The sequence below is a fragment of the Crocuta crocuta genome, unplaced genomic scaffold (genome assembly GCF_008692635.1).
Source record: "Crocuta crocuta isolate KB4526 unplaced genomic scaffold, BGI_CrCroc_1.0 scaffold709, whole genome shotgun sequence".
NCBI classification, from domain to species: Eukaryota; Metazoa; Chordata; class Mammalia; order Carnivora; family Hyaenidae; genus Crocuta; species Crocuta crocuta.
Genome location: NW_027530619.1, coordinates 421950 through 440962, shown reverse-complemented (window position 1 = coordinate 440962; position 19013 = coordinate 421950). Strand labels below are relative to the sequence as shown.

General features: G+C 35.2%; 1 long non-coding RNA gene across 5 annotated transcripts in view; it reads right to left on the bottom strand.

The window, feature by feature from the left end:
- The window catches only part of LOC144234764 (uncharacterized), a 377485-nt gene extending 358687 nt beyond the window's left edge, over window positions 1–18798 (bottom strand). For all 5 annotated transcript variants that reach the window (XR_013336065.1, XR_013336064.1, XR_013336063.1 and 2 more), the window contains exons 1-2: window positions 18714–18798; window positions 4680–4761 (exon numbers count right to left, since the gene is read on the bottom strand). This is a non-coding gene — a long non-coding RNA (uncharacterized LOC144234764). The remainder of the gene's footprint in view (window positions 1–4679; window positions 4762–18713) is intronic.
- Between the last annotated feature and the right edge of the window lie 215 nt (window positions 18799–19013).

The following is a 19013-nucleotide window of genomic DNA, read 5'->3' as shown; positions in this document are numbered from 1 at the left end:
TAATCCTGACTTTCATACTGCAATGAGTTCTAGAGAAAGCAATCCTCATGTTGGTAAGTATTTCTATCACATCTTTTTCATACTCCCAGGCTAAAGAAGCCTGCTCTGGATTAGTGAAATTCAAAGCACTGCTGCAGTTGAGAATAAAGGCTCAACCAAGTGGTATAAATGTATCAGGATCTGGGAAGTGACATGTTTTTCAGGCTGGGTTACATAATTTGCCAAGGACACTAAATGAGTAAAGCTTCCCAAGTTGTCCTGCTAAAGAGAAAGCCTGGCTATGACTCCCGCCCTTTAGTTAATCTGTCCCAGCTGTCATTTGGGAAATGGTATTAGGCTTACTCTTTCCTTTACCTGAGGCAAGTTCACTGTCATTAGCTGATGTGTTATCTTGCTAGTTTCTCCATATCAACTGAAGAAAAAAAAATGGGCCATCATGGTTTGGTCATAGGGAAAAATGAAGATATCTTTCAGCTGCCTCTAGTTCTGTACTTCATGATGGCCCACTGCCATAAGAAAAAAAAAAAAAAAGTCCTGTGTTGATATCATCATCTAGCCAACTTTTTAGGGGATCTTACTGAGGTTAGGATCACAGCTGTAACTATAAAGAGTATATTATTTGCCATATATATAGGCATATTATATATATGTGTGTGTGTGTATGTATACATGTATATATCCAAACATATTTTATTCCTTATTCTTCTCCTTCTCTTCTTCTTCCTTCCTTTCTTTTTTTTATAGTAATTTTTAATGTTTATTTATTTTGAGAGAGAGAATGAAAGAGAGCACATATGCATGGGGAGAGGCAGAGAGAGGGAGAGAGAATTCCAAGCAGGCTCCACGCTGTCAGTGCAGAGCCTAACACAGGGTTTGATCCTTTGACTCTGAGATCATGACCTCAGAGTAGATCAAGAATCAGATGCTTAACTGCTTGAGCCACGTAGGCACTCCTTCCTTCTTTCAATGTTGCCTTATATTTAGGGTACAGGTAAGCATTTCAAGATAGTTATCAATGATTAAAAATATAGTAAATCCATCATTTCTTTGTATTTCTTTCGATTGGAAGCAAAAAGAGAAAAAATGATAGCTTTACCTGAAGTAGGTTAAAAAATAACCAATTTTGCTTGTTCTTTTTAAAACATCTTATAAGATCATGTTGGATTTATTCTTAAGAGAACCACAAAATATTGTGAATACCAAACATTTTCTTTAACAGTGTTTTGAGGCACTGATGGTATATGAAAGAAAAGCATATACTGACAAAATTAATCTCAGATACTAAATCAAAAAGAAATAAGTAAGAGTATTTAAGAATTTCACACTTAAGAAATATTTAGTCATTAATAGTTCAAATGTATTAACACAGAAGTATATATGCTGATAGGCCTTAACCTCATAAATTTACTGGAATATTGATAAAAGAGGTGACTAATGCTTGACTTATTTTATTTAAGATGTTGGATTTATTCCTAACAAAACCACAAATTATTTTTAAATCTGAACTTTAACTCATTTTCCTTTTTAATATTTAATTTTCCAGTCCAATATTCTATTTTGTTTCTTTGCCTTTACTCACTTATTTATTATCATTTATTTATGTATTTTTATTTTTACTTTACAGCCATTGTACTATGAGATAATTTATTCTGATTTTTTTCTCAGTAAATTACAGTAGGTATTTTGTCTTAGCCACAATGTTCTGGTTTAAAAAAAAAAATTCTTATTTTCCTAAATATCCATGACTAAATATTTTACGGTTTTGAAAATCTGATTTTGTTATAGCTATACCAGTATTTTCTATGACTATGAACCTTCTAAATAAAAAATAATATAATTTAAAGTGTTACTCCCTATGAATCATGACTGAACTAAGTAAAAGGAGTATTATTTCACTTTTTAAAAATTTTGAAGATGTTTAGTATAGATGCCAAATATATCAAATAAAGATATATAATAAATAAAAGATTTAAAGAATAGATGCATATTATCATTGCATAGATAACCTAAATACATACTTTCTACTTAAAATATATCATGTTTTATTAATATATTTGCTACTTTACAAAACTTTCATTAGCCCACACTGGTTGGTGAAGACACAAACAAATCTGGTTGTAATCATCTAGTTAGCAATGTTAGTTTAAATTTAATAAATAAACATAGTCAACTATATTATATGTTATATATACTAGTTTCAGGTCTCCTCTAGGGTCAGGCTTAAGTTTGCAAATTTCTATCGGGAAAAAAACTCCAGATCAGATATGCTTCTTATAGTTTACTATATGAATGAGTTTTTATAATTAGGCCCTGGAGGAGAGTACCTATATCATTTTTAAATCCTTATTTCTTAATTGCAGTGTAATTAGCACTGTTATGTTAGGTATATTACAATACAGTGTACAATATAGTGATTTGACAATTCTGTACATTACTTAGTGCTTTTCATGCTAAGTATACTCTTAATTCCCTTCACCTATTTCACATCCCCCCACTCACATCTTCTCTGGGAACCACAGCTTTGTTCTCTATATTTAAGAGTCTGTTTTTGTTTGTTTGCTCATCTGTTTTTTTTTATTTGTTTCTAAATTCTACATATGAGTGAAATCATATGGTATTTATCTTTCTCCGACTAATTTATTGGACTTAGCATTATACCCTCTAGATCCTTCAATGTTGCTGCAAATGACAAGATTTTATTCTTCTTTGTAGATGAGTAATATTCCATAGTATGTATGTATGAGTCTGTATAATATAGATGTTATATATGTGTGTATATATGTTATACGTGTGTATATATATATACACATATATGTATATACCTACATCTCCTTTATCCATTCATCTATTGATGAACACTTGGGTTGCTTCCATGTCTTGACTATTGTAAATAATTCTGCAATAAACCCCTAGAGGTGCATATACCTTTTTGAATGAGAGTTTTCATGTCCTTTGGGTAAGTACCCAGTAATGGAATTACTAGACTTTATGGTAATTCTATTTTTAATTTTAGTTTTTCATGCTATAAATTCTTGCATTAAGAAAAAAGTTCATATAAAAAACATTACACTATAAGGAACCAGTAAAAGAAGAAACTTCTCTGAAATTTAGAAGGAAATAACCAAAAAAAATGAGAAATATATAAAATATAGAACAAACGATAACATAACATTGAAAATAATGACTAGTTTTCCCAAAAAATAAACAAAATTGGCAATGTTTTAATTATATTAGCTAAGGAAAAAAAGAGATAAGACTTGAAAACCAAAATGAGAAAGGAAGAGAAAACAATAGAATGGATACCACAGAAATATATAATGAGATAATAGATTAGTATAAATAGTTATATACTAACAAATCAGTTATATACTGACAAACAGTTATATACTGACTTAGAAAAAAAAAACATAATTCCTAACAATACACAAGTTACCAAGATTGAATCACGAATCTTGAATCCAAGAAACAGAAAATCTTAGACCACTAACAAGAATGAAATTTGAATTAGGAATCAAAAATCTCCCAATATAGAAAAGTCCAAGACTATATAGTTTCATTGGTGAATTCTATCAAAAATTTAAAAACATAGTTAATGATAATCTTTATCACAATCTTACAAATAATGGAATAGAGAGAACACATTCAAAATCAGTCTATGAGGCCAGTATTATTAGCCTGATACCAAAGCAGGGTAAAAGTCCCAGTGTGGTGGGCCCATCCCCCAGAAGTCCAGCACAAACCCCTGGCTGCAAATGGGGGACCAAAAGTGACAAAGACAAGAAAGGATCAGGGACAATCTCCAGAAATAAACACAAAACAAGTAATAAAATGGCAATAAATACATATCTATCAATAATTACTCTGAATGTAAATGGACTAAATGCTCCAATCAAAAGACACAGAGTATCAGAATGGAAGGGGGGAGAAGACCCATCTATATGCTGCCTACAACAGAGTCAGTTTAGACCTAAAGACACCTGCAGACTCAAAGTGGCAAGGTGGAGAAACATTTATCACACAAATGGACGTCCAAAGAAAGCCGGAGGACCAATACTTAGATCAGACAAATTAGACATTTTGTTTTCGTATTGTTTTTATCCTGGTTTGGTGTCAGAATACCTGTGTCTTATCCAGAGTCTCCACACAGGATCTTTGACCCCACAACCCAGTCCTCACGCCTTGGATTCTTCCCACAGTATTCTATTTGTTATTGTTCAATCTCTTGTCACACTTTACTGCCTTTGCTCATTTATTTTCCTATGGGAAACTCAAGGTTAATGAGTAAAACACATTAATTTAAATTCCACAGTATCAATTGATCACTACCCAGTTTTTCAATGACTCTAGGAAGCATATATAGTTTGTGGTAATAAAACTGAAAGACAGATTCAAACCAAGCCAGGACAGATTAAGTTTGCATCATCTTTACGTGTCTAATTGTTTTCTAGGAAATATTTTTTGGTTTCATCATAGAATAGTAATAGCAAAACAACAGGGTTAATTCTATTTAGGGAAAGTCACTGTAACTATGTGGTAATTATTTATTCCTCTTATCTTAAAATAGTTTAATTTTATCCTTGTCATTGTCCTTCTTCTGTATATAGTTCAACCTATGTTAGTATGTGTGTAAATCAATAGGGAAACATGAAAAATAATCACTTCATGCTAATTCCACTTACTAAATATTTGCCGCACGTTGAGCTCTGTGTGAATCATGTTCCTCCTACATAAGGCTTCTGAGATGCCAAAATTATCCACCACCTGTACAAAAACCACAGAGAGTATATTTTGAGTGTTAAATTCTTTGCTGACTTTAATTTCACACCTTTATTTTGCTTTTACCCTCATTTATTAACCTAAGGAATTTCATTTTTGTTTCCTTTTGCCATAGCATGCACTTTTGTAAGCCATTTTAAATTCAGTTGAAATATAAACATGCAGAAATAAATAACATTATGGTTTCCTTTATTCCCAGGCAACACATTTGTACAGAATCTCCTAAATCATAGAACCTTGAAATGAATTGAGGCAACAACATTTGTAGCAGAAAAATAACTATTACTATAAAGCCTTAATTAGTTAGAACCTATAATTAGCCAGCATTCATTAAAGATTATTTGAATTCACACAAATGGTGTATATATAAGTAGCCATGTGCACTTAGCTTAGGAGAGTATTTCTGCCAAGACTATTTACTATAAAAAGATGAATACACATGGATATAAGCAATTGTAATCGTATTTATATGTAAGTGAGCACATGGTAAATGTACACAGAGAGACCAAGCAGCTAAACCATTTTGTTATAATGGAAGGACATCTATATTATGTAAAACACTGTATTCATTGTCTGCCAAACTATTTTTTGTTTCCATTTGTCTGTTTTGTCATTCTGTGACAAAATTATAGGACAGCAATAATGGCATAGGAACCAAGAGATTAAAGCTTTCTCAGGAAAAAAGGAGACACTATTTTGTGATAACAAATGCTTACTCTATTTGTGACTTATCAAGTAAGTCTGATAAGAAAATTTTCTCAAAGTGACAAATATCTAAGTTCCCTAAAACTATTCAAAATATGTCTAATGTGTATTATATATTTAGTATGTTAAACAAATTCTGATAAATTTTTAACAAAAATTTAGTGATTAATTTATTAGCAATTCTAAAAATGTTGACTTATCTATAATTGGAATAGAAGTAACTTTAAAGCCCATTAATTTCATAACCAAATGTTTTTTGCATGGGTTTTGGAGTCATTAAACTTCAGTAAATTATCTTTTGTGAGACTTCATTGCTTTATTGCTTTATTATCCGATGATATTTTTTTAAATTTTGTTTTTAACCTTTCCTTATTTTTGAGAGATGGAGAGAGAGCATGAGTGGAGAAAGGGCAGAGAGAGAGGGAGGCGTGGAATCCCAAGCAAATTCCAGGCTCTCCACTGTCAGCACATAGCCATGAGAGGCTCAAATCCACAAACTGTGTGATCATGACCTGAGCTGAAGTTGGAGGCTTAACCAATTGAGCAACCCAGGCTCCCCATATTATCTGATGATATTTAATTCTTCCTCATATGGTTTTCACAAATCCTGGTACCTTGAGTTTTTTAATGACCTTAAATATAACACTATCTACAACAAATGATTTAGAGTACAAAATTCTTTATAACTACTTGTTGTTTTTATATCAAGGCAACTTGCATATTCATCTTGTACAAATTATGCACATTTCTTTGTAATTCCATAATAGTAGTTTATTTACTCTGAACAACTTGCATAATCATATGTATTCATCCATTTGACTTACATGTTCTTGCCTCCAAGGGGTGTGGTAGGGAATTAATCTGTGCAAGAGTAACAAAGAATGTGTAGTATGACTTGGTCTATGCTTTCTGTTCTTGGTCGTACCCTGTGCTAGCCAACTCAGATGGTTAATTTTATGTTAACTTGGCTAGGCCATATTACATGGGTATCTGGTCAAAAATCTCTGGATGTTCCTGTGCAGGTGCTTATTTTAGATGAGATCAACATTTAAATCAATACACTTTGAGTAAAGCAGATTACTTCCATAACATAGGTGGGCCTCGTCCAAACAGTTAAAGGGATTAAGAGAAAGCTTGACTTTCCCTTAGCAGGAAGGAATTCTGCCAGCAGTCTGCCTCTGGGCTCAAACTGCAACATCAAGTCTTCCCTGCGTTTCCAGCTGCCACCCTACCCTGTAGATCCTGGACTTGCCAGCTTCCTTAATCACATAAAGCCAATGGCTTAAAATCAATCAATATCCCACATACCCCCTCTTTTCTATTAATTCTCTGGAAAATCCTGACTAAAACACCAACAAAACTATCCATATTAATTTTGAAACCATTTTACAAGGAAAAACGTTTGTCATTCAGGTGAACTTTGTCCATCTACTACATGCCAGGCATTGTGTTAAGATCAGCCAAAAAACCAAATAAATAAATATAACATGGGCCATACTTTGAGATGACTAGAAAACTCTGTGGGAAAAAAATATACATGAGAACAAAGTATTTAAAATAAATAGTACTATATTTAAACAGAGATAATGGCATAAATTATGGATGACTCAATTATAAAAAAAAAGTTGTTAATGAATGAATAAGGTAGGAAACATCTGGAGAGAATGGAAAAGAAAGCATAAAGGATTATGAATGCCATAAAGATACTGAATATTATCCTATGAATTAGGGAATTCATTAAAGTTTTTAAGCTTAGGTATCAAATGTGTAGGTTTAGATTTTTATTTTGATCACTCTGATAATATTATAGTTGATGAATCTGCACAGGGTGAGAACAGAAGACATAAAACTACTGAGGAGATTATTGCATTAAGCTAGGGAAGAAATGATTAAGACTTAAGCTAGTAGAGCTGGAATTAAAGGGACATAATTACAAGTATTAATGAGATTGATTTGAGTATGAAGACCATTATACAGACTTCTATTGACATTTCTAGCTGACCTGGGTCAGTGGTGAATACGGCTCCCTAAAATAAGACATACCAGAAAAAAGGAAATCCACAGGAAAATATAATGATACATATTGAAAATGTTGCATTTAAGACACTAGTTAAATAATTATATGCTATAAATTTATTTAGTTTGTCCAATAAGCTGTTATTAAATAGGCACCTTGGTTTTTGAAGTTCAAAGAGTAGACAAAGAGTTTTTTCAGTCATGGACAAATGAGGGAATTTCTGCTTTATTCTATGAATAAGAAGTAAAAACATTAGTCTCTTTCTAGTGGTGTTACAATTAAAATCCTTTTAATCAAGGAGAGTATCCTTTCCTTGGATATTACCTTGGGTTTCTCATATACTAGGATATTTCCAACATAGTCTTTTTAAAACAAACCATCTTCATGATTCACTTATTTTCTGATACTGATTAAAGAGATACTCATTATTAGAGAACTTACAGGTATTTTCCTCAATAACATACCTTCTTGTGTGTATGATTATTTGGCGGAATATATCACAAAGTTAGAAAGCTTCTTCCCTTTTTTCTAGGATTTTATTGTTATTTTACTTCTCCCCTTTGTTGAAGAAATATGTAGAATATTTAAAACATATTAGAAGAACATTGAACTAGAAACAAACAGATCATGTTTAAATTGTGGTTCCATGTAGCTCTAAATTATATAATACTGGAGAGATTTAAACATGAGGACCTGTGAAATATACATTTATAGCCTATCTCATTTGTTTTTTGTAGGAATAAAGTTTGATGCATATGAATGCTGCTAGAAGATGGATTTATGCTTTGTAAACATTCATTAAAATTTAGTGAATTAAAGCTCCTTAGTTGTGAAAAAAATTTAAAGTATCAAATCTAAATTTTTGATTACAGAATTCCTGTCTCCATTCTGTGAATTCTTTAAGTTTTATCTTCAAATAGAAATAAGTAAAGTCAATCCCTTCTGTTTGTAAGAAGAAACATATGCAGATTACTATAGTTAAAAATAGTTCATCTAAAGGATGTGTAGGGAAGTTCTTACAGCTGGTTACTGATACAGGGATAGCTTATGATTCCATCCCACTACCAATAAAATTCTTCTTTGTTTCCACTTCTTATCTGCTCCGCTCCACCTCTCTTATCAGCCTAGTCTCTGTTTCCAGCACAGATTCCACAACAAGCAGGATTTGCTTTACTGGGTAATCACTACTGAACACAGACAAATCCTTCAAGCAAAGTGTTTTTCCTCATAAGTGACTCCAAGGAGACTAAAGATGGATGACACTGGGAGGGCACCATCTCTAATTTAATCAACATGGGCCCAGTTGACAGAATCGCAGTAATGACGCAGAGGTCTATCTGAGACTAACCACTCCCGGTTGCCTGCTCATGAGGTATCTTTACACAATTGAAGACTTTTAGACATCTACTAGAAAAACCGTTCAGGTTATACATATTTCACAATTTTATGATAAAAACTTGGGGGACTTTTTATGGATTAATAATGTTATAAATGTATTCAAATATTTCTATTAAAATAATTTTCAAGAAGAAGAAATGATCCTGGAGGGAATAAAGCAGGGAGACACAAAGTCAGATCAAAATAGGAGAAGGGTGCCTTGGGGGCTCAGTCAGTTAAGCGTCGGACTTCAGCTCAGGTCATAATCTCGTGGTTCGTGAGTGTGAACCCCACATTGGAGCTAACTCTCTGGCTCAGAGCCTGGAATTTGCTTTGTATTTTGCGTCTCCCTCTCTCTCAGATCCTCCCCTGCACATACTCTGTCTCTCTCTCTCCCTCAAAATAAATGAACATTAAATTTTTTAAAAAAGAGAAAGATTTTATAAAATTTAGTATGTGAATTTAAATTTTATCAAAATAGTGTTAACATGATGCATAATTATATTTGCAAAATGTTTACCTCAGAATAACCCAGGTCAGTAAAACTGTAGAGGGAAACATGCATCAGGAAGAAAATCATACAGGGAGGGGGGGAAGATCAATTTTTGTCTTTGCAATTCTGAAAAATACTGTGCCAAACAACTATTTATAGTTTCAGGTCTTGGTAACAACAATTTGGCAGGCAGAATAATGTCCTCCACCAAACAAATGAACAAAACCCAAATGTTCATATCCCAATCTTCAGAACCTGTTAATATGCAGGATAAATAGCAAGGAGGAATTACAGTTGCACATGGTTAATACTGCTAATCAGCTGACTTTAAAATGGGGAGATTACTCTGAATATTCCAAGTGGGCTCGATATAACCACAAAGGTTACTAAAAGCAGAAGAGGAGGGTGAAAGGAGAGAATCAGAGAAAGGGATGTGTTGATAGAAGCTGAGGAAGAGTGAGAAGATATGAAAACTTGACCCATTGCAGACTTTCATAGAGAAAAGGGACCACAAACCAAATGCAGGCATCCTCTAGATGCTAAAAGAGATTCTTCTTAGAGGAGATTAAAGTTGCTAACGAACTGACCTTAAAATAGGGTATCTTGGATTACTCAGATAGTCCCAGATATTCCAGTGTAATTACAGGGGGCCTAGTGAAATGGAGTTCAGAAGGTTGGAGAGAGAGAGAGGAGAAGGGGAACACAGGTCCATGAGGAAAGAAGACGCTCCGCTGATGGCTTTGGCTATGGAAGAGGAGGCAGCTAACAAGAGGAACTGCAGGTGATCCGTGGAAGAAAGTAGAATGTGCAAGGGGATGGATTCTCCCCTAGAACATCCAGATGGCATGCACCCTGGCCAACACCTTAATTTTAGCCCAATACAATCTGTATTTAATTGTCAAAAGCCTGAAGAATGGTAAGATAATAAATTTCTGTTGTTGGAAGCCGCTAAATTTGTGGTATTTTATCCCCGCCATGAGAGAAAACGAAAACAAGTCTAGGTTTTTCGAACAATTTTTAAACTAAGCAAATCCACAATTAGAATAAGACACAGTACTCGCCCTAAAGCCTTTAATCAAGAAAGATCAAACTGTAATGATGAATACTGGGATGCGCAGGCTATAATTAAAGACAAGGATTATTTTCCTAAAACATATTCAATTTATATTTATTTAAAGCAGTGATATCAGTATTGGTAATAGTCTTTCCCAACAATCAGGGCAAACAACCTGATGTACTGGACCTGATGGAAAACTGATTTTGAAAACAAATAACAAATCAACAAAACCAAACAAGAAGAAAAACAAAACAAATAAAAAAAAATAACTATGGGCTTACTCTCCAGTAGCATAGAAACATAATCTGAGGACATTCTCAGACCACAGATAGCTCAGCTCCCATGTTAAAAAAACAAAAATAAAACAAAAACACAGACAATGAGCACTGTGAATACTAGATGGTATCAAAGGAGTCACTGTGCTCCTTAAGACACTAATGTTTGTGTGGGCCCAATATAGTGAACCGTACGACGCTTTTCCATGAAAACATTCATGCCACTGATGAATACGTTCAAATAATGAATTAAACAAATAATGGAATTAAAGATATTTAAATGTTCTGTTGTCCAGACATTAGAGAAATACACACCATAGAAAGTTAAGAATAAATAGAGTTTTCAAAATATATCCTTTGGAATATAATTAGGTAATTGATAAACAAACTGTTTAATGACTACAGTGAAAAGAACAATTCACTAAATAAACTTTAGTATCACACACTACTTCCAGATCTACGTAAGGAAGAAGCCAATATTTTATGAAGTAAACTGGGGAGAAATAAAACATTCTGAAGCAACAAATGTAAACATAACTAACTTTCAAGACTGAGCAAATCAAGGGGGAGGGGCAAGATGGCGGAGAAGTAAGGAGCTCCGTACTTGCACTCGCGCCCATACATCACACAGAAAAGATCTGAAGCCATTGGAAACCTTACAAAACCTGAGAGATTGGGAGACAAAGGACGCAGAATCCACTGAGAGAGCCTNCAAATCTCCCTGCAGAGGCTGCAGAAACAGGGCCTAGCCCGAATACCCAAGGACTCCTTACTGATCTTCCACTTTTTTCCTGCTTGTTTTTTACATAGCATTTAACACCATCATTTACTATTATTATGTATGAAGTTTATGAGTTGTCTCTTTCCCCTGGGATATAACCTCCACAAAGTCAAGGAGCTTTCTTCCATTTTCTTAACTAAGGGATCATGAAACCTGTTAATGGATCAACAGGTTTTGATAAATAACAATTTCTCAGTAAATATTTTACATAAAATAAGTGAAAATCACGTAGGGTAGAGACGTTTAAAATTGACTACTGAAAAATCAATAAAAAATCAATATGAAACTGTAATTCTCAACCAAATCTTTTGTTTTTATAGACTTCTCAGTTTAAAACTTACAAAATACTTAATCAATAGATAATATCTGAGTATTCAAGTCAATATTCTAGTTCTTAAAAGCTCAAAGTAGGATAAGGATACTATTATGTATTTATAAATATTTACAATTTATGTTTGCTTTGTATAAAATAATCAGAATTTATGACAACCAAATATGAACAGAAACTTATAATCTTTATTTTAAAAAGCCAAAAACTGTATATACTATTTTCTCCTTCAAAGTCAAATTAGGAGGTTACTTTCTTTTTAACCATTGTATGAAGCTGTTATATCTTTCATTTCAAGCCTTAATAAACAACAGTCCCACTAACTGAACATTTTTCTTCCTCCACTTAATTATTTAGATTCCTCCCTTCTTTAATATGCCCTGGAAATTTGTCAGAGGAGTCACAAATAGTTTATTCCTTAGATTACCCTAACCGCCACTCAGCATTTTTTCAGTATTCAATTTAAACATAAATTCTATATTAAAAAATGTCTTCTCTACTAACTTAATTGGAATGAATTTTAGCTCTATTAATGGATTAAAACTCCTTCATGGTACAGACATAATTGTTCTGCCACTCTTTAGCTTGTAGACTTCACTGCACATACTACCTGCTTAATATTCATCTTATGATGGCTGGTAATTGGGACTGGCAACCAGATTTGCAGAAGCTTAATAATGGTTGACATGTAATATTTTTTCAACTTTACTGACGTATAATTACAAACAACATTTTAAGATATTTAAAGTGAACTTCACAATGATATTTGTATACACTGTGAAAGGATTCTTCCCTTCTAATTAATTAACACATCCATCCACCACCTCCTGTGTGTGTGTCTGTGTGACTGTGTGACTGTGTGTGCGTGTGTGCGTGTGTGTGTGTGTGTGTGTGTGTGTGTGTGTGGATGAGAACATTTAAGTCCTACTCTCTTGGCAAATTTCAATTACACAGTACAGTGCTATCAACTATAGTCACCATGTTATATATTTGATCCTCAGACCTTATAGATCTTCTGTTTGTTTTGGTTCAAAGCAGTTAACGATTTGTCTTAAAGTATACAGATTCATGAGGTCTATTAAAATAAAAGATGTTGGAAAACAGTATTGCTAAATCATAACTTCTTAAGCTTTAAGGTCTTCCCTTGCCCCCATGATTACTTATCCCCACATAACTCCACTTGACTCTAGCTTTTCTTTTTATAGTTTATGCTTGTCTAGGATGTTCAATAAGCCTTCCTAAAGGGATAGAGCATGGACATTGAGTCCTAGAATCAAATTGTGGTTGAGCTGCTTAGTAGATATGTAACACCATGCAACTGATTTAATTTTGTCAAAGAGAAATAAAGTCAGGTATGAGTTAGTGGTAAGGACCGATCTTTATCAGTAAGATATAATTGCAATAGGGAAGTGGGTCAAGCTTGAACTGAATTCAACCTCAATTGGTACAGTGATGACTAGGTGTTTTAAAAGGAGAATAAATGTGTAGTGAAGGGGGCAGAGGGGCTTGAATCAGGGAATTGAAAAATTACAAAGGGTGGGTAAGTGTAAATGCCAATTAGAACATCTGTGTGGGTTACACGGACTGGGAGATAGAGGCCCTATCATTTCTGATGATGACATTTCAAACTTATGTCTCAGTTCCTTGAGAAAGACACACTCAGGTTGCAGAGATACATATAAATCTCAAATTAAAAGAGAAAGAATCCACAAAATCCTTTCTAGTAAATGGTCAAGAAAGGGTGGTAGAAGTCTATCTTCAGACATTAGCTAGAACAAACAGGAAAGTCTTTTGACAGCGTTAAGAATGTAAGGGAGTCTAGGGTTATTCTAGGGATGCTGCCTTGAGCTACTAGAAACTATGTTAAAGGGGAACCTGCATGGCTCAGTTAAGTGCCCAACTCTTGATTTTGTCTCAGGTCATAATCTCACAGTTTGGGAGTTGGAGACCCTCATCCAGCTCTGTACTGTCAGTGTGGAGCCTGCTTGAGATTCTCTCTCTCTCTCTCTCTCTCTCTCTCTGTCTCTCTTTCTCTCAAAATAAATGAACTTAAAAAAAAAGAAAGAAACTATGTAAAGTATTAGCTTGGTAGGGATATGGGTGAAGTCATTTATGCTGAGTCTGCGAGTTTTATAAGCCAAATTTGAGGCACAGTGTAGAAGAAAGATTAGGAGAGTCTGGCTACAATTTGGTCAAGGTAGGAATCTTTGTCAATTCCCATTGTTGGAATAACATTCAAGGTCCAAGAAGGAGCTACTCCTACCTGGGATGCCATGTCAGCAAACTAAAACTTAGATAACCTTCTTATCCCTGCAAATATCCACTTGACCAGAAATGCAATATATTCTAAGTCAGTCCCCAAATACCAAGCCAACTCTGAGCTCCTTACTTATTTTCTTTTTTCTCCTCACTCCAAACAACATTGACTATGTGATCCCAGCCTATCAGATATTTTATATTTTTCTCTTCCTTGTTCTTTACTATTTACCCTATCAAAGGCTTCTTAAGTCCTATCCCATTTTGGAGTTCTCCCAATTGAGACTATACACTCTATTAAGTGTTAAATAAAGTTTGTATCATCTAAATGGCTTTCTTGAATCATGTTTACCACCACCTACAAAGTGGCAGTATATTTATTTTCCTACTTCATAAAAGGAAAATACCCATTTAATCTGCCCCTTTTACCCTTGTTTTGAATGCAGTTCCCTGAGAATGTAATGCTGGAGCTACAGAAAATATTTTGAGACCATGAGTAAACAAATTAAAAGATGAAGAGCCAACCCTGTAGTATGGTGGAAAGTCAGGAAGAGGCTTCATTCTGAAGACATCACTGAAATGTGAGTTCAAATCTAGAACCACCTATTTCCTGCCCCCCTTTTCTTTTTAATAAACTTTTATTATTTGAAAAGTTTTAGATTTACTGAAAAGTTGCAAATGTAGTACCAAGAATTATTACATACAAATCATCAAATTACCCTTATTAACACTTTACTACTATTGTACATTTGCCCCAAGTAAGAAATCAACATTGGAACAATTATATTCCCTAAGCACCACACTTTATTTGGATTTCACTAGTTCTTTCTCCTAATATACTTTTTACTATTACAGGATTCTGTAAAGTAACTGTAAAGTTACTTCCTCCCCACCTTTCCATATTATACTCTTTGGAAACAAGTCATAACCAAGTCATAAGCATACCTCATAACCAAGGTAAGAGTGGGTTGGACAGAATTTTAGCTCCATTTCCTGGAGGGAGGAACACTTATATAAACGATTAAGAATTCTCCTCTTAGGCTGGTCCTTGGACATCTAAGCCAGAGAGGGTGAATTGGGATGGGGCTAGTCCAACAAAGAGAGGGGACAGATCCCTGGCCTGAAGAGGGAGGGATGCGGAGGGGTCCAGGCATAACCTGCAGGTAGAGGGGCCAGCCCTGGTACGCTTGAGGTTGAGGCAGAGACTGGAGGACCAAGAGTCTGGGTGGGGATCTACTCTAGGAGCCGGAAATGAAACTCCAGCCCTAGGAGGTTCTTCAACTACGGAAGTAAAGACTTCTATAAGCCTGCTCTTCAGGGTACAGGCTCTATGCCTGAGGGCCACCGGTTTTCAAACCGCTGACTGAGGGGTCGAGGGTACTTTACCCCAGCAGGGCTAGTTTTGGTGCCCAAAGCACACCCAGGAAACCTTATACCAAGAGGAAGTGACCCACAGTGAAGATGACCCTGTGCTGAGATTAAGGACTTGGGTTAATGCAGATTCTGGGCAGGCTTGCACATACTCAGCCTCTCCCTCTCCCAAGGGGCTAACTTCTTTAACTGACTTTCATCCAGGTTCTGTTTTAAGTTTCCATCGGCCTTGGGACTACTACCACTGCCCTTTATTTATCTTAAAGCTGAAAGTACCTTTTTAGCAACCTCTCCCTTTCCCTCACCTCCAGCTCCTGACTATGACTTTTCTGTTTCTATGAGTTTGACATTTTCTTTAAATTCTATATATAAGTGAGACCATGCAGTCTTCTCTGTCTGGCTTATTTCAGTTGGCATAATGGCCTTAAGGTTCATCCATGTTGTCGCAGATGTTAGGATTTTCTCGTTTTGTTATGGCTGAATAAAAAACAAAAACTGTATATTGCCACATCTTTATGCATTCATCTACTGACAGACACACAAAGTGTTTCCACATCTTGGCTATTGTAAATAGTGAACATGGGAGTGCAGATGTTTCTTGGACATACGTATTTTGTCTCCTTTAGGTATGTACCTCGACATGGACTTCTAGAGGATCATACAGTATTCCTATTTTTTTAATTTTCTGAGGGATCTGCATACTGTTTTCCAGAGTGGCTGCACCAATTTACATTCCCACCAACCGTGCACAAGGGTTCACTTTTCTCCATACACTCGAAAACACGTGTTATCTCTCGTCTCTTTGATTACAGCTATTTGTATTTCACTGATGATAGTGATGGTGAGAACCTTTTCATGTATCTGTTAGCCATTTGTATGTCTTCTTCGGGAAAATGTCTATCCAGTTCCTCTGCCCACTTTTTTAAATGGATTATTTGGAGGGTTTTTTTTTTTTAATATTAATTTGTGTGAGTTCTGTATATATTTTGGATATTAACTCCTTTAAGATATATCATTTGCAAATATTTCCTCCCATTTTATGGGCTGCCTTTTAATTTACAGATGATATCAATGATATTTGTCATGCAGAAACTTTTAGTTCGATGTAGTCCAACTTGTTTATTTTTGTTTTTGTTGCTTTTTGTGTTCAAATTAAGAAAAAAAATCACTGACACGATCTATGCCTAAGCAGTTTAACACCAGTTTTCTTCTAGGAGTTTTAGTTTCAGGTCTTAAATTTCAGTCTTTACTCTACTTTGAATTTATTTCTGTGTAAGGAATAAGGCAGAGGTTCAGTTTCATTCGTGCGCATGCAGCCGTCATTTTCCCAGCACTACTTATTTCCCTGTTGTATATTCCTGGCTCCTTTGTGGGAAACTGACATGTATGGCTGGGTTTATTTTTGGGCTCTCTATCCTGTTCCATTGGTCTGTATGTCTGTTGTTACACAAGTACCATGCTTTTAAAATTACTGTAGCTTTGTAATAGATTTTGAAATTCAGGAGTGTGATGCCTCTAGCTTTGTTCCTCTCTCTCGGGACTGTTTTGGCTATTTGGAGTCTTTTGTGGCTCCATACAGGTCTTTGCTTTTGTTTTTGTTTTTTACCATTTTCTTTGAAAAATGCCATCAAGGTTTTGACAAGGATTATGCTGAATCTGTAGATGCTTTGCATTATATGGACATTTTAACAGCATTAATTCTTCTAATCCACGAGCACAGAATATCCTTCCATTTACTTGTGCTTTTTTCAATTTATTTCATCAGTGTACTATAGTCCTCAGGATACAGGTCTTTGATTTCCTTGGTTAAATTCATTCCTAAGAATTTTATTCTTCTTGATGCATTTGTAAACAGGACTGTGTATCACATATACTGATACATAATATATGTGTATCATATATATTGATTTGCAGATATTGTACAATTCTTGAATCTTTGGAATCAATCTCATTTGAGCATGGTGTATGATCCTTTATTGTTTAATTAGGTTTGCTAAAATTTTGTTGAGTGCTTTTGCATTTATATCCTTCAAGGACACTAGCCTGTAATTTTCTTTTCTTCTAGTGTCTTCACCTAGTTTTAGTATAAGTGTAATGCTGGCTTTGCAAAATGAGTTTGGAAGTGGTCCCTTTTCTTTTTTCTTTTTCTCAGAAGAGTTTAAGAAGGACTGGTATTAATTCTTCTTTAAATGTTTGGTAGAACTCACCAGGTAAGTCATCTTGTCCTGGACTTTTATTTGTTGGGAGGTTTTTCATTACTGATTCAGTCTCCTTACTAGTAATCAGTCTGTTTAGATTTTCTAACTTTTATGACTCATTCTTGATGGTTTGTGTGATTCTGGGAGTTTAACCATTTCTTCTAGGTTGTCCAGTTTGTTGGCATATAATTGTTCATTGCAGTTTCATGATCCTTTGTACTTGTGTATTATCAGCTGTAATGTCTCCTCCTTTATTTCTAATTTCATTATTTTTTGCCTTTTTTTCTTGATGAGTCTAGCAAAAGGTTTGTCTATTTTGCTTATCTTTTCAAACTGTAATATTATATACATGATTTCTGAAATGGAGCTTGCAAGTTATTATCATTTAGATTGAGTTAAAGGGTTGGGGCACCTGGGTGGCTCAGTCAGTTAAGCATCTGACATCAGCTCAGGCCATGATCTCGCAGTTTGTGACTTCAAGTCCCAGCATCAGGCTCTGTGCTGACAGCTTAGAGCCTAAAGCCTGCTTCAGATTCTGTGTCTTCCTCTCTCTGCCTCTCCCCCGGTCACACTCGGTCTCTATCTCTCTCTCAAAAGTAAACATTAAATTTTTTTTAAAAGCTTTATGTTTTATCCTTTAAATCTTCTTTCAGATAAAGCCCTTCCAAGGGCTCAAGGACTCACAGGAACCATTAAGAGTTACAGAGGCATCTGGGTGGTTTAGTCGGTTAAGCGGCCGACTTCAGCTCAGGTCATAATCTCACGGTTGTGGGTTCAAGCCCCACATTGGGCTCTGTGCTGACAGCTAGCTTGGAGCCTGGAGCCTGCTTCGGATTCTGTGTCTCCCTCTCTCTCTCTGACCCTCCCATGCTTACGCTGTCTCTCTCTCTCAGAAATAAATTTAAAAAAAAAAAAATTAAAAAAAAAGAAGTAGTAGTACAATCCAGCCCATGAGCAAAAGGACTACACTAGCATAATATATTCTGATACAGTAACAGGAAATCAGAATGAACTGCAGGTTCTTGACAGCAGAGCAGCATTTATTCCTTATGATGGGACAGAAGTGATTATCTGCTTACCAGTGGGCTGAAGTCCACAGCCAGGCCACAATGGTGCTCTGATTACCTTTAGCTAATCCTTTGCTCAGGGGTGACTTTTTTTTTTTTTCCCTAGGAGAGAGAGAGAGACACAGCGTGAGCAAGGGAGAGTCAGAGAGAGAGGGAGACGCAGACTCTGAAATAGGCTCCAGGCTCTGAGCTAGCAGTCAGCACAGAGCCCGACGCGGGGCTCGAGCCCACAAATCGCGAGATCAATGACCTAAGCGAAAGTCGGTCGCTTAACCGACTAAGCCACCCAGGCACCCAGGGGTGACTTTTGAT